We start from the raw sequence: 12,750 nt of genomic DNA, 5'->3' as shown, positions 1-12,750 counted from the left end.
CAATGTTTAGTAAGCTGCTTTTACTTCCATTTGAAAGGTGGCATTGCTCAGAGGGTGTGTCTGTGATTTATACATTTATGTACATTTTATACTAGTTTTAACTGTCATGGCTTCCCTAAAGAGTATTGGGAACGGTAGTTTGGTGTGATGCTGAGAAATTATTGGAAGTCCTTAGCTTAGAAATGCTGATTCAAGGAGTGTTATCTTTACCCCCAGTTGTTTACTTTCTGGTGGAAAGTGGAGTATGAATATGAGTATCTGTTATGGTTTGACACTTCTCTGGTACCCAAGCAGCAAAGAAATGTAATAGGATGATTCCTCTCCCACACGTACAGTACTGAATATTTAATTGGGCTGTCTTCCTCCTACAAGGTTATCCCCAGATATATGAAAACACCTTACAGTCTTTTATCTGTTTCCTTTTCATTTGTAAAGCCATTGCTTCTACTCATCAGAAAATATTTTTGGCATGCACACAGGCATTTCCTGCTATGGTTTGCCCTTCTTATTAGAAATCTGTGATTAAAACTAGCCTCTTTGTTGTCTGGGTCTGAAATGTGAAAGCAGTTTAATTTATGTTTGCTAATTCTTGTAATCCAGCACAGAAAGTACTGGAACTACTGATCTGATTTGGTACAGAATATCTCCTTCCATCTGCAGGAATTTCAAAGGAAATTGCATGTCTTAGCAACACAGCTATTTTCCAATACCTTGGATCAGTCCCTAAGAAACTACTATGTGCTTGCTTTTGACGATGTTTCACTGCTCAGGACTATCCCAAGTGGTAGAAAGTATCTGGAGCAATCTTGTATAAAGTTAGTTTCCACTCAGGAGAGTGCTGAAGACTGTTGGCATTTTTGTCACATTTGTTTATTTTCAGATATGTAAGCTGTGTATGAGTGAGTAGAGCAACAATGTCAGTTGTTAAAACAGCATCCATTTCCATAAAATCAACAGCACACACTTGGATCCACCCCGCTAAGGCTTCTTCTTCTCTGCCAGTAGAAACTCAAGACATCGGTCTCCATCACTGACTACATTCAAACCCTCAAATGTTTCCCTCCTACTCCTTCCTCCTCGTCTTCAGCTGGTGGGATGTGTTACAAGCTAGTAGCCATCAGCCATCATAAGCCATTAACAGTGCAAATCAATGCATGATTACTTGGAAGTGAGTGGTTCTGAAGGGAATTGCACTCCCCAAAAAGATCAGGTTCACTGTTTGGGGTTCCTTCTTGATCTATCATTGCCACTAGAGGCATTGGTGGCCTCAGTAGCTCAGAATGCCTTTTTTCAGCTCCTTCTAATAAATAGGTTGTGACAGAGATAGCCTGGCTACAGTTTTCCATGCCCTTGTAACCTGCTATAATGCATTGTATGGAGGGATGCCATTGAAAATGGTCTGAAAAATTAAGTTCAGTCCAAAATAGATCTGAAAGGTTGGTAACTGGGACTGGACATTTGAACATATTACATCAGCGCTTTGTCAGCTACACTAGCTTCCAGTTTGCTTCTCAGCCCAATTTAAAGTTCTAGTTTTAAGATTTAAATTCATAAATTGGGTAGGGCCAGGTCACCTGAAGGATCTCCTCCTCCCTTATATTCCTATCCAGATGTTGAGATCATTATTGGAGGACCTTCTCTGAGTGTCTATGCCAGTGAGTTCCGATGGGTGGTTACGAGAGACAGGGCCTCCTCTGTGGTTGTACCTGACATGTATAATGCCCTCCACAGAGAGGCTCTTTTGACACTTACTTTGTATTCGTTTGGGTTCCTGGCAAAGACTCCTTTTCATTCTTCCAGGCTTTTTAGGGGCCGTTTAGGGGCTTTTTGATGGATTTGGGTTTTTTAAAAGTTTTAAACACACATTTCATAGCTTTATGATACAGTATGATTTATATTGTAATTATATATTTATTGTTCATATGGAGTTGTATACTAGAGGTATACAGAGAAATTAATGGACATGACTAACTTAGGTCTACTCTGAGGAGAATTTAGTTAAATACAACCAATTCTATTTTAACTATTTTTATGTACCCTGCCGAGAGAATCTTGGTTATAGGTGGCATAGAAATACAATAAATAAGTCAATAAAATAAAACAAAAAGTTCCACTGTGTTTAATGGTGTCATGGCCCCTTCAGAGGAGGACGACAACTCGGGGGCAGCAGCAGCAGACGCAGGAGAAGGAACAAGCAGAATCCCCAACGATGCAGCTCCAGCTCTCCCTTAGCTGGAGAGTGCCCAGGACACGGCCGAAGCCCCTCAGTCGGATTCAGGGAATGAACAGGAGGCTCCCCTCCACCCTGCAGAGCGAAAACATCACCGAGGATTGCAACAACACCATCGGTCTGGCCATTTAAGACAAGCAAGCTCTTAGAAGCCAGGAGGCTGATTACCTGCACCTGTCTTAGGGAGTGGGATTTAAAAGGCAGTTCGTGGCTGCAGCTGGCTGCTGACTACAACATCGGTTGTGACCTCCACGCGACCTAGCTTCCAGAACCCAGACCCGGGGACTGAACTCTTGGCTCACTGGACCCAGCTTTCGTTGACCACACTTTTGGACACTGATTTTGGTACATTGCTAGGAAACTCTCCTCCGACCTTCCCCCATCCTGTTATCTGCCTAGCCTTGGCAGATTTACAACCCAGCTAACTGCTGGCTGATTAGTTTACAGCCCCGCTATCACCCCACTGATGCTGACAAATGGAGCTTAATGGCAGGTCACAACAATATAAAATACAATATTAAAAATAGTTTAAAAGAAATTAGGGTCCTAAAAGATATATTTTTCAAGTTTCAAAGACCAGGGTAAAGAGGTGTGTTTTCATCATACAACAAAAACTATACAATTAAGGTGCCAGACACATGTCTTTGGGGAGGGAATTCTACAACTTAGGGGCTTCCATAGAGAATGCCCTCTCCTGGGCCACCCCAGCTTCCAAATTTGTGAGGGCAGTGGAACTACCAAGAGGGCCCCAGAGCTTGGAAAAGTTACTTTTTTGAACTACAACTCCCATCAGCCCAATCCAGTGGCCAAGCTGGCTGGGGCTGATGGGAGTTGTAGTTCAAAAAAGTAACTTTTCCAAGCTCTGCCCCTTCTGCTGATCTTAACATCCAAGAAGGTCTGTAGGGGAGGGGCCTTTCAGATATGTAGTACAAATTACTATAGTTGTATATACACTTTACACAATACCATAGTGTTCTTGTTATAGTACTATTATTATTTCAGGATTTTTTAGGCAAGTGCTATGAAAGAGCATCATATTACGCCATTGCTGAAAGTATTTCACTTGCTGCCAATTAGCTACCAGGCTAGGTTCAAGGTGCTGGCATAAGTGTACAATTTTGAAATTGTGGGAATGCAACTCGAACTGGATTGAGGTCTGCAAGTTTGAACGGAGATAGAGAGGAGACCTTCAAGCACCTCACAAGGACTGGGAAGAATGTGTTTGGCCACAGCATGGAGAATTTCATCAGGAGAGCTTTAAACTAAATCCTAAGGATGGCAAAATGATAACAGATGACAAAGAAAAGGCACAAGTGTTCAATTCCTACTTTGGCTCAGTCTTCTCCCAAAAGAGGGCCTATGCCTTCCTGGGAAATGTGAAGTTGAAAGGGCAGGATTGCAGCTTGAAATTGATAGACAAATAGTCAAGGAATACCTAATTGCTTTGAACAAGTTCAAGTCTGCAGGGCCTAATGAAGTGAATTCCAGAGTATCAAAGGAACTGGCTGAAGAACTCTCAGAACCACTCTCTATTATCTTTGTGAAATCAAGGAGGATGAGTGAAGTGCTGGATGACTGGAGCAGGGCTAAATGTCCCTATCTTCAAAAAAGGGCAAAAGGGAGGAACCTGGGAACTACAGACTAGTCAGTCTGACATCAATCCATGGGAAAATGCTGGAGCAGATTATAAAGCTGTCAATCTGTAAGCACCTTGAAAACAGTGCAGTGATTACTAGAAGCCAACATGGATTTATTAAGAACAAATCCTACCAGACTAATCTTATTTCATTTTTTGATCCAGTAACCTCCCTTGTAGACTGTGGGAATGCTGTGGACATAATATATCTCAACTTCAGTAAAGCTTTTGATAAAGTGCCCCATGATATTCTGATTAGAAAGCTAGCTAAATGTGGCTGGATAGAACAACTATCAGGAGGATCCACAGTTGGCTCCAGAATCCTACTGAAAGAGTGTTTATCAGTGGTTCCTTTTCAAACTCGGAGGAGGTAACAAGCAGCGTACCATGGTGCTTGGTCCTGGGCCCAGTGCTATTTAACATTTTTATTAATGACTCGGATGAGGAGGTGCAGAGAATGCTTATCAAATTTGCAAATGATACAAAATTGGGAGGGATAGCTAATACCTTGGAAGACAGAAACAAAATTCAAAAGGATCTGATACACTGGAGCATTGGGCTGATAATAACAGAATGTAATTTAACAGGGATAAGTGCAAAGTTCTACAACTAGGAAAAAGAAACCAAATGCACAGTGAAAATACAGGGGATACTTGGCTCAGCAATGCTACATGCAAGAAAGATCTTGGATTTGTTGTTGATGATCACAGGCTGAATATGAGCCAACAGAGCGATGTGACTGCAAAAAAGGCAAATGCTATTTTAGGCTGCATTGACAGAAGTATAGTTCCAAATCGCATGAAGTACTAGTTCCCCTCTATTCGGCACTGGTTAGGCCTCATCTTGAGTACTTTGTCTAGTTCTGGATACCATACTTTAAGAAGGATACAGACAAGCTGGAACAGGTTCAGAGGAGGGCAACAAGGATGATCAGGGGACTGGGAACAAAACCCTATGACTGAAAGGACTGGGCATATTTAGCCTGGAGAAGAGAAGACTAAGGGGAGATATGATAACACTCTTCAAGTACATGAAAGGTTGTCACATAGAGGAGAGCTGGGATCTCTTCTTGATCATCCCAGAGTGCAGGACATGGAATTTATTTATTTATTTATTTATTTATTGAATTTATTAGTCGCCCATCTGGCTGGCTGTCCAGCCACTCTGGGCGACGTACAACATAGGCATACAATATGTAGGCATTAAAAATCTAAAAACAATGAAGATAATATCTAATCCACCCCAAAAGCCTGCTTGAAGAGCCAGGTCTTCAAGGCCCGGCGGAAGCTCATCATAGAAGGGGCATGGCAGAGATCATTTGGGAGGGAGTTCCACAGGGTGGGGGCCACAATTGAAAAAGCCCATTGAATAATGGGTTCAAGTTGCAGGAAGCCAGATTTTGACTGAACGTGAGGAAAAACTTTCAAACTGTTAGAGTGGTGCGACAACAGAACCAATGATCTAGGGAGGTGGCAGGCTCTCCAACACTGGAGGCATTCAAGTGGCAGCTGGACAGCCAACTGTCAGGTATGCTTTAATTTGGATTTCTGCATTGGGCAGGGGGTTGGACTCGATGGCCTTATAGGCTTTTCCAACTCTACAATTCTGTGATTCTAAGAACTTGGTATATGTCTAATCAATAGTGACTCAGAGAAACTTCTTTATGGTACAATTCTGTCCTTTTTACCATTCTTTAATACCAAGATCCTCCGTGACGCGGAGTGGTAAGCGGCGGTAACGCAGCCAAAGCTCTGCTCACGGCCGGAGTTCAATTCCAACAGAAGGAGGGAGTCAAATCTCTGGTAAAAGGGGTTGAGGTCCACTCAGCCTTCCATCCATCTGTGGTCGGTAAAATGAGTACCCGGCATATGCTGGGGCGTAAAGAAAGACGGGGAAGGAACTGGCAATCCCACCCCATATATACGGTCTGCCTAGTAAACGTCGCAAGACGTCACCCTAAGAGTTGGAAACGACTCACACTACAAGTGCGGGGACACCTTTACCTTTACCTTTAATACCATGCCAGTAAATCTGTAAATAGCCTGATCAAATTAAAAGCATACCTTTTTCATTGCTTTGAGGTCCGAGGTCATGTTTCAATTCAATGAAACAGAAAGAAAGATGATAGCAAAATGCACCAGTAGGGCAAGAATGTTCCTATATAGAAAAGACCTGAATCCTCCTAGGAATGAACATAGAAGATAGCTGTTGTGACACAGCAAAGAAAAGCAATTTGCTGTGTTCTTTCCTTATTAATTGGTTTTGTTGGTGGCCTCTGGTGTGATTGAAAAGTTCTTCCTTGTGTCAAGATCACCTGATTCTGGTATTTGGGCTTATAGCTCATAGGGGAATGGGTGGAATTAATGAGAATTTCCTGCTGATTAAACTAGTTTTTTCATCTTAGCAATCATTTTCATTCATTGGCGATCACTCGTGGCCGAGTAAGATTGTCTTCCAAAATAAGGTCTTTAACGGTGGGTCCATAGGTGACTGGGGGGGCCAATTCTGGATCCACACAACCTCCCACAGTGAGGACATATGTTTCCAGATAGAAGATGGTCACGATGAGGATTTGCTTGACGTGCCTTCCGCTTAGCTCTTGTTCCTTTTGCTCTGTACTCGTGCTTCTTCAAAGTCCATAGCACCTTTGATAATGGCCAGCCTCCAATTGGGACGCTCATGGGCCAAGGCTTCCCAGTTCTCGATGCTTATGTTACATTTTTTTAGATTAGCTTTGAGAACATCTTTAAACCTCTTTTGCTGTCCACCGATATTCTGTTTTCCATCCTTAAGTTGGGAGTAAAGTAGCTGCTTTGGAAGATGGTGATCAGGCATTCGTACAACATGGCCAGTCCAGCAAAGTTGATGTTGAAGGATCATTGTTTCAACACTGGTGGTCTTTGCTTCTTCCAATACGCTAACATTAGTCGTCCTATCTTCCCAAGTAATTTGCAGAATTTTCCGGTGGCAGCGTTGGTGGAATCTTTCAAGAAGTTGGGAGTGGCGTTTATAGATGGTCCATGTTTCACAGGCGTACAGTAAGGTCGGTAGTACAATGGCTTTGTAAATAAGCATTTTGGTCTCCTTGCGAATATCCCGATCCTCGAACACTCTACGCTTCATTCGGGAGAATGTGGCACTCACAGAGCTCAGACAATGCTGAATTTCAGCATCGATGTCAGCTTTTATAGAGAGATGGCTGCCAAGATAAGAAAAGTTATCGACATTCTCCAGCATCGCACCATTAAGCTGGATTGATGGTGCTACAGAGGGATTGGTTCGCACTTGCTGATGAAGCACTTTGTTTTTTTTTATGTTAAGCAAGAGGCCAAGCCTTTCATATGCTTTTGCAAAGACATTTAGGATAGTTTGAAGATCTTCCTCTGAATGTGCGGAGACTACATTATCATTGGCATATTGAAGTTCTATGACAGAGGTTGTAATTACCTTACTTTTTGCTTTCAGCCTACTGAGATTATAAAGCTTTCCATCAGTTCGATATGTGATTTCCACGCCAGTGGGAAGTTTCCCCTCAACAAGGTGTAGAATCATGGCGAGGAAAATAGCAAATAAGGTCGGAGCAATGACACATCCCTGTTTGACGCCTGATCCCACTTTGAATGGATCACTTTGAGAACCATTGTTATCCAAAATTTTTGCCATGATATTGTCATGGAGGAGTCGCAAAATATTCACAAATTTATCAGGGCATCCAATTTTCAGAAGGATGGTCCAGAGAGCAGTTCAATTTACAGTATCAAAGGCCTTAGTCAGATCAAGAAACACCATATACAGAGGTCGGTTTTGCTCCCTGCATTTTTCTTGAAGCTGTCGTGCAGTGAAGATCATGTCTATTGTCCCCCCTGGAAGGGCGGAAACCATTTTGGGATGCAGGGAGGAGGTGATTTGCAAGGATCTTTGCAAGGATTTTACCTGCTGTAGCAAGAAGAGAGATGCCTCAGTAGTTCCCACAATCTGTTCTATCACCCTTCTTGAAAAGAGTGATAATTATGGCATCCCTAAACTCTTCTGGGATCTCCTCCCTCATCCAGATTTTTTCAATGAGCTTATGAAGTTGTTGTGTAAATTCAGGCCCACCTTCTTTAAAGACTTCAGCAGGAATCCCATCAGGTCCACTAGTGTTGTTTTTCATTTGATTAATGGCTTTACTGACTTCATCCAAATTAGGGGATACTGCAAGCTCATCTCTAATTTGTTGTTGCGGGATTTCGAGAAGACCTCATCAGCCACAATAGAGTTACGATTAAGGAGGTCGTGGTAATGCTCTTTCCAACGCAGTGCAATAGACTCTTTGTCCTTTAGAAGTTTGGTACCATCTACTGAATGTAAGGGATTTGTACCATAATTTGTTGGTCCATAGATGGCCTTTGTGGCATTAAAAAAGCCCCGTGCATCATGAGCATCTGCAAAATGCTGGATTTCTTGAGCTTTCTTTATCCACAAGGTGTTCTTAAGTTCTCTAGTTCTTCTTTGGACCTCAGCCTTTGCACTGGCATATATTTCTTTCTTAGCAGCACAGTTAATGTCTTTTTGCCATATCTGGAAGGCATTCCTTTTCTTGTCAATGATATGTTCAATCTCACTATCATTCTCATCAAACCAGTCCTGATGTTTCTTAGTTTGGTATCCAATAGTTTGTTCACATGCTGCAATAATGGAAGTCTTCAGTTTAATCCAGTGTTCCTCAACGTTTTCAGGGAGTTCCGTAGGTAGATGTTTCTTGAGAGTTGTTTGAAAGCAAGCTCACTTAATAGGATCTTGAAGGGCGTGGATATTCATTTTACACCTTGGTTTTCTTCCTTGGAGCCTACGTTGAGGAACAATATTAATGGCCATAGTGAATCAAATTAATCGATGATCTGTCCAGCAGTCATTGGCACTCGTCATGGCCCTGGTGAGGAGTACATCACGACGATCTCTGGCACGGACAATTACGTAATCCAGGAGATGCCAGTGCTTCGACTGAGGGTGCTTCCATGATGTTTTAAATTTATCTTTCTGGTGAAAGATTTGTTGTGATAACAAGATTATGCTCTGCACATTTAGTCAGAAGTAGAATTCCATTCAGGTTGCTATTGCCAACTCCTTCTCTCCCAATGGTTTCTGGCCATAAATCAAAATCACGCCCAACTCTTGCATCGAAATCGCCCAGGAGGATAATTTTATCCTCCTTAGGTGTCTCTGATAAGATGGTGTCCAGCTGGGCATAAAAAATGTCCTTGGTGTCTTCATCAGCATCTAATAGAATAGTTGCCTGCTGGGTTTTGGCAAGTTTCAATCAGGGAGTTGAGAGTCATTCATTAATGCCAGCAGGAACTTCTGACAAGAGCTTCACAAGATCATTTTTAATAGCAAAGCCTACTCCATGTATTCTTCGTTCTTGTTCAGGCAGTCCTTTCCAGAAGAAGATGTAACCTCCTTTTTCTTCCTTCAATTGTCCCTCTCCTGCTCTTTGAGTTTCTTGGAGTGCTGGTATGTCAATATCAAAATGTCTCAACTCCCTCGCAATGATAGCAGTCCTGCGTTCAGGACATTCACTATCTGTATTGTCCAGCAATGTCCATATATTCCACGTTCCAAAGTTCATTTGTCTTTTGTGACCGCTAAGTAGTGACCCCACTGGATGTGGTGATCCAGTCAGGGAGAGAGATGAGGCAGACTATGTTTAGGGAACCTTTTCTAGCCCCCTCCCCATATGGGGTGAACAGAGTGGATCCTGAATAGGACTGCTCAGTTGTGGATACAGCTGCCGAACAACTCAACTGCCTCGGTCCTTGAGCCAGGGTGACTGAGTCTGTATCCACCGCCCATGTGCTGGTCCATGGCTAGGGGCTTCCAGTTTTCTCAGTCCTGCCCCTGTTGCCATTCGCCAATTGCCATGGGACTTTTGGTTTGGTTTGGTTGGAAGACGCCTGTGCATGAATTTGTTTTATGTGGGGAAATCGGTGCATGACAATCAACACACAATCTTGACAGAAAAAGGCTTTGATCCAGTGGCATGGATACCATGATGATTGGAAGTCTTTTATCTGCTGCAGCCTTCATCCGCCTTCACAGCCGTTGTAACATACACATTGTTATCTTCCACCTGTTCTGCTGTTGAGGACTTTCTTGGATCGTTCTTTGTCTGGTTCCTCTCCCTTGACCATACCGCCATGGGTGACCCTGCTGGGAGTACATTACTCCCGACGGCATCGCTCACAGGGTTCATTGGAACACGCAAGCCCACTCATCACTACAAGGTGACAACACATCAACACATATTTTATATTTTAAAGACATATTTTTGCTTCAGTAGATGCAACTGTTCATTTCCCCCCGGGTCTAACAGAACATGGCAGAGTCTCTTAAATTTTGTTTTCCAGAGGAGAATTATTATAGAAATCAGCATCTCACAAGACACATCTGTGAGGGCTAGAGTCACCGAACCTATATCCAGGCAGCTTAAGAATAAATCTCTTTCTTCTAAGTTGCCTCCAGCTTTGTATGCAAGGACATCTACCTAGCATAACTAATAGACTGGCCTCCATAAATTTGTCTAGTCAGGAGTGGCTAGCTGGCTGACTTGTTGAGAGTGCACTTTGTCTTAGTGAGTGTAACAACTAGTGCTATTGGAATGTTGACTCCTTTTCTAACTTTCTAGAGACCTCAGCATTCAATCGTCTGAGATTTCCCCCTACACAATTTTTTAAAGATCATTACTTGTCATTGATTTCGTTTCTGAATGCCAGAATTACTGAAGAAAATAGTTTACTCAATGCAGCTTTTGCTGCTGGAGGGCACTGTTTATAGAATTGCAAATATAATCTTAATATGATTAATTAATATCTTGCTAATGGGATTGACAGCATATACAAGATAAATTAATTAAGTGTAGCCTATTAGTGTATAACCACCATTCTGCATTGATCAGAACCCTGGGGATTTGTTATGGGGTGATTTCAGTGAAAAGTGAAAGAATATATTGGAACAATCTCCGTTGATGAACTTTTCATATTTGCAAGGATTGGGCTGCATTGTATCGTTTACCCAGCCAGCCAGCTCCAACCAAACATAATCAAATAGATACTGCAATTTCTAATGACTAGATTAAATTAGTTACTCCCTTAACTTGAATAATTTGCCTGCCTGCCTGACATGCTGCCATGCGAAATGTATTGTGGTAAGTTTGGGGGTTGGAATGGATGATTACTGTGGGTCCCCTTCCAGCCTCTGATTTGGAACCCTGTGCCCTGGGGCTTACTCTGCTGGCCAGATAGTTTCTTTTGTTAAGCTAATAGCGTGGCCAGGTTGTTAGTGGGTCTATTAGCCCAGCAACTGGTGAATGGGCCAGGAAGATCCTTTTGTCATTGAAACTCTTCAGAAGAACCTCCCCCCCATCCTGGTGGCTAGGAGAGGTTTGTGTTTTTAGTGTGTGTAGAGTTGCCTGGGAATGCCTGGGAACTGGAGGCAGACAGAGAGGCTGGCTCTCTGCACCATGGCTTTAGGATGCCTCCTGCAAACCTGATGGAAAAGCTGGATATTGGACTGCTGATGCCTTGAACCCCTCCAGCCTAAGCTCAGGTTAGAATGTGTGTAAATAAATAAACCATATTTCATAAAGACACCACAGTCTCCACTGACCTTCTTTACAAGGAAACCAAACCCAGGACGAGTGCAGGGACCCATGGAATCTCACCGCTCGGAGATTGGGGAGGCCCGCAACAGTATATATTTTAAAGCTTAAGTGAAATATATGCATGATTTCATTAAGCTGAGGACATATATCCTAGGGCAAAAAAAGAAGACTGGTTTCCACTAAGTTAGCCAGCCTTGCAGCAGAAATTCACAGAGATGAAACAAAGGGCAAGGAAGAGGGACTTGTGCATCTGAGGCTGCATCAATAGCCTGGCAGGTTTGCACTTCACACTTCCCCAAACAATAAGAAATTTCAAGGGAGCCTTTTACAGGATCGGTTTTCTAGGAGGAGAGATTAAAAAAGGCTTATGCTGCTTTTGTTACATCTTGATGTTGTAAGGGTCTCTGTTTTGTACAAATATACGTAATGAACATTGGAGTCGGGGTGAGGAGGATGGACTGGCATCTAGGCAAGCAGTATTAGTACTGGGCTCCTTTTGGGAGGAACGGTGGGAAATAATTTTACTAAATATAATACTAGTAATCTTTAAAGCAGCATTCATTCCTCCAAAGCAATATCATGCCATTGCAGCACATTAGAGGTACTTCTTGCCAACTATGAAAGTTCAGCATACCCTTCTCTTTTGCTAGCGACACTCCAAATTGCAAAGTTGTTTCTCACCCTGCCTCCCGGCCCCATATTGGGATGACCTAACTCCAAAAATGCCAAGTGCTCATTGGTATTAATTAAAAAAGCACTTTTAACTAGCAAGGTATACAAAGAAGTGCTCATCTTTTCATAATTCAATAGTATTTCCATAACAGTGTGCAGTCCCTTTCCTTGAGAGTCATGTACCCTGACCATGTGAGGTTGATTTTCAGTGAGTCAGATCACTGGCCCATCTATTCCAATGATGCCTGCTCTAAGCATCAGCAGCTCTCCGCAGTCTCAGTCAGAAGTTCTTTCCCCCTCACTTTCTACTTGATCCTTCTGCCTAAAGATCCCAGTGAGGCCTTCTGCTTATAAAGCATGTGCTGTGCTATTGAGCTATGGCTCCTCCCCTACTAAGGAATTTAATTAAAAAAGCAAATTATTCTCATTAATATGTTGTTCTGTACTGCAAGACTTTTCTAAAAGTAGTGGGGATGCCCCATAGTTCAGTGGTAGAATTATACAGCCACAATAGTAGCTGTATACTATAGTCAGCATGGATTTTTTGCATTCCGCAATGTTAAATTGAAAATA

General features: G+C 42.5%; 1 protein-coding gene across 4 annotated transcripts in view; it reads left to right on the top strand.

Moving 5' to 3' along the window:
- The window catches only part of PEBP4 (phosphatidylethanolamine binding protein 4), a 440,324-nt gene that overhangs the window by 240,788 nt on the left and 186,786 nt on the right, over window positions 1-12,750 (top strand). The gene's annotated exons all lie outside the window — the stretch shown is intronic.

This window comes from Rhineura floridana, chromosome 12 (genome assembly GCF_030035675.1).
Source record: "Rhineura floridana isolate rRhiFlo1 chromosome 12, rRhiFlo1.hap2, whole genome shotgun sequence".
NCBI classification, from domain to species: Eukaryota; Metazoa; Chordata; class Lepidosauria; order Squamata; family Rhineuridae; genus Rhineura; species Rhineura floridana.
The sequence above is the reverse complement of the archived record's forward strand: the minus strand, read 5'-3'. Positions and strand labels throughout refer to the sequence as shown.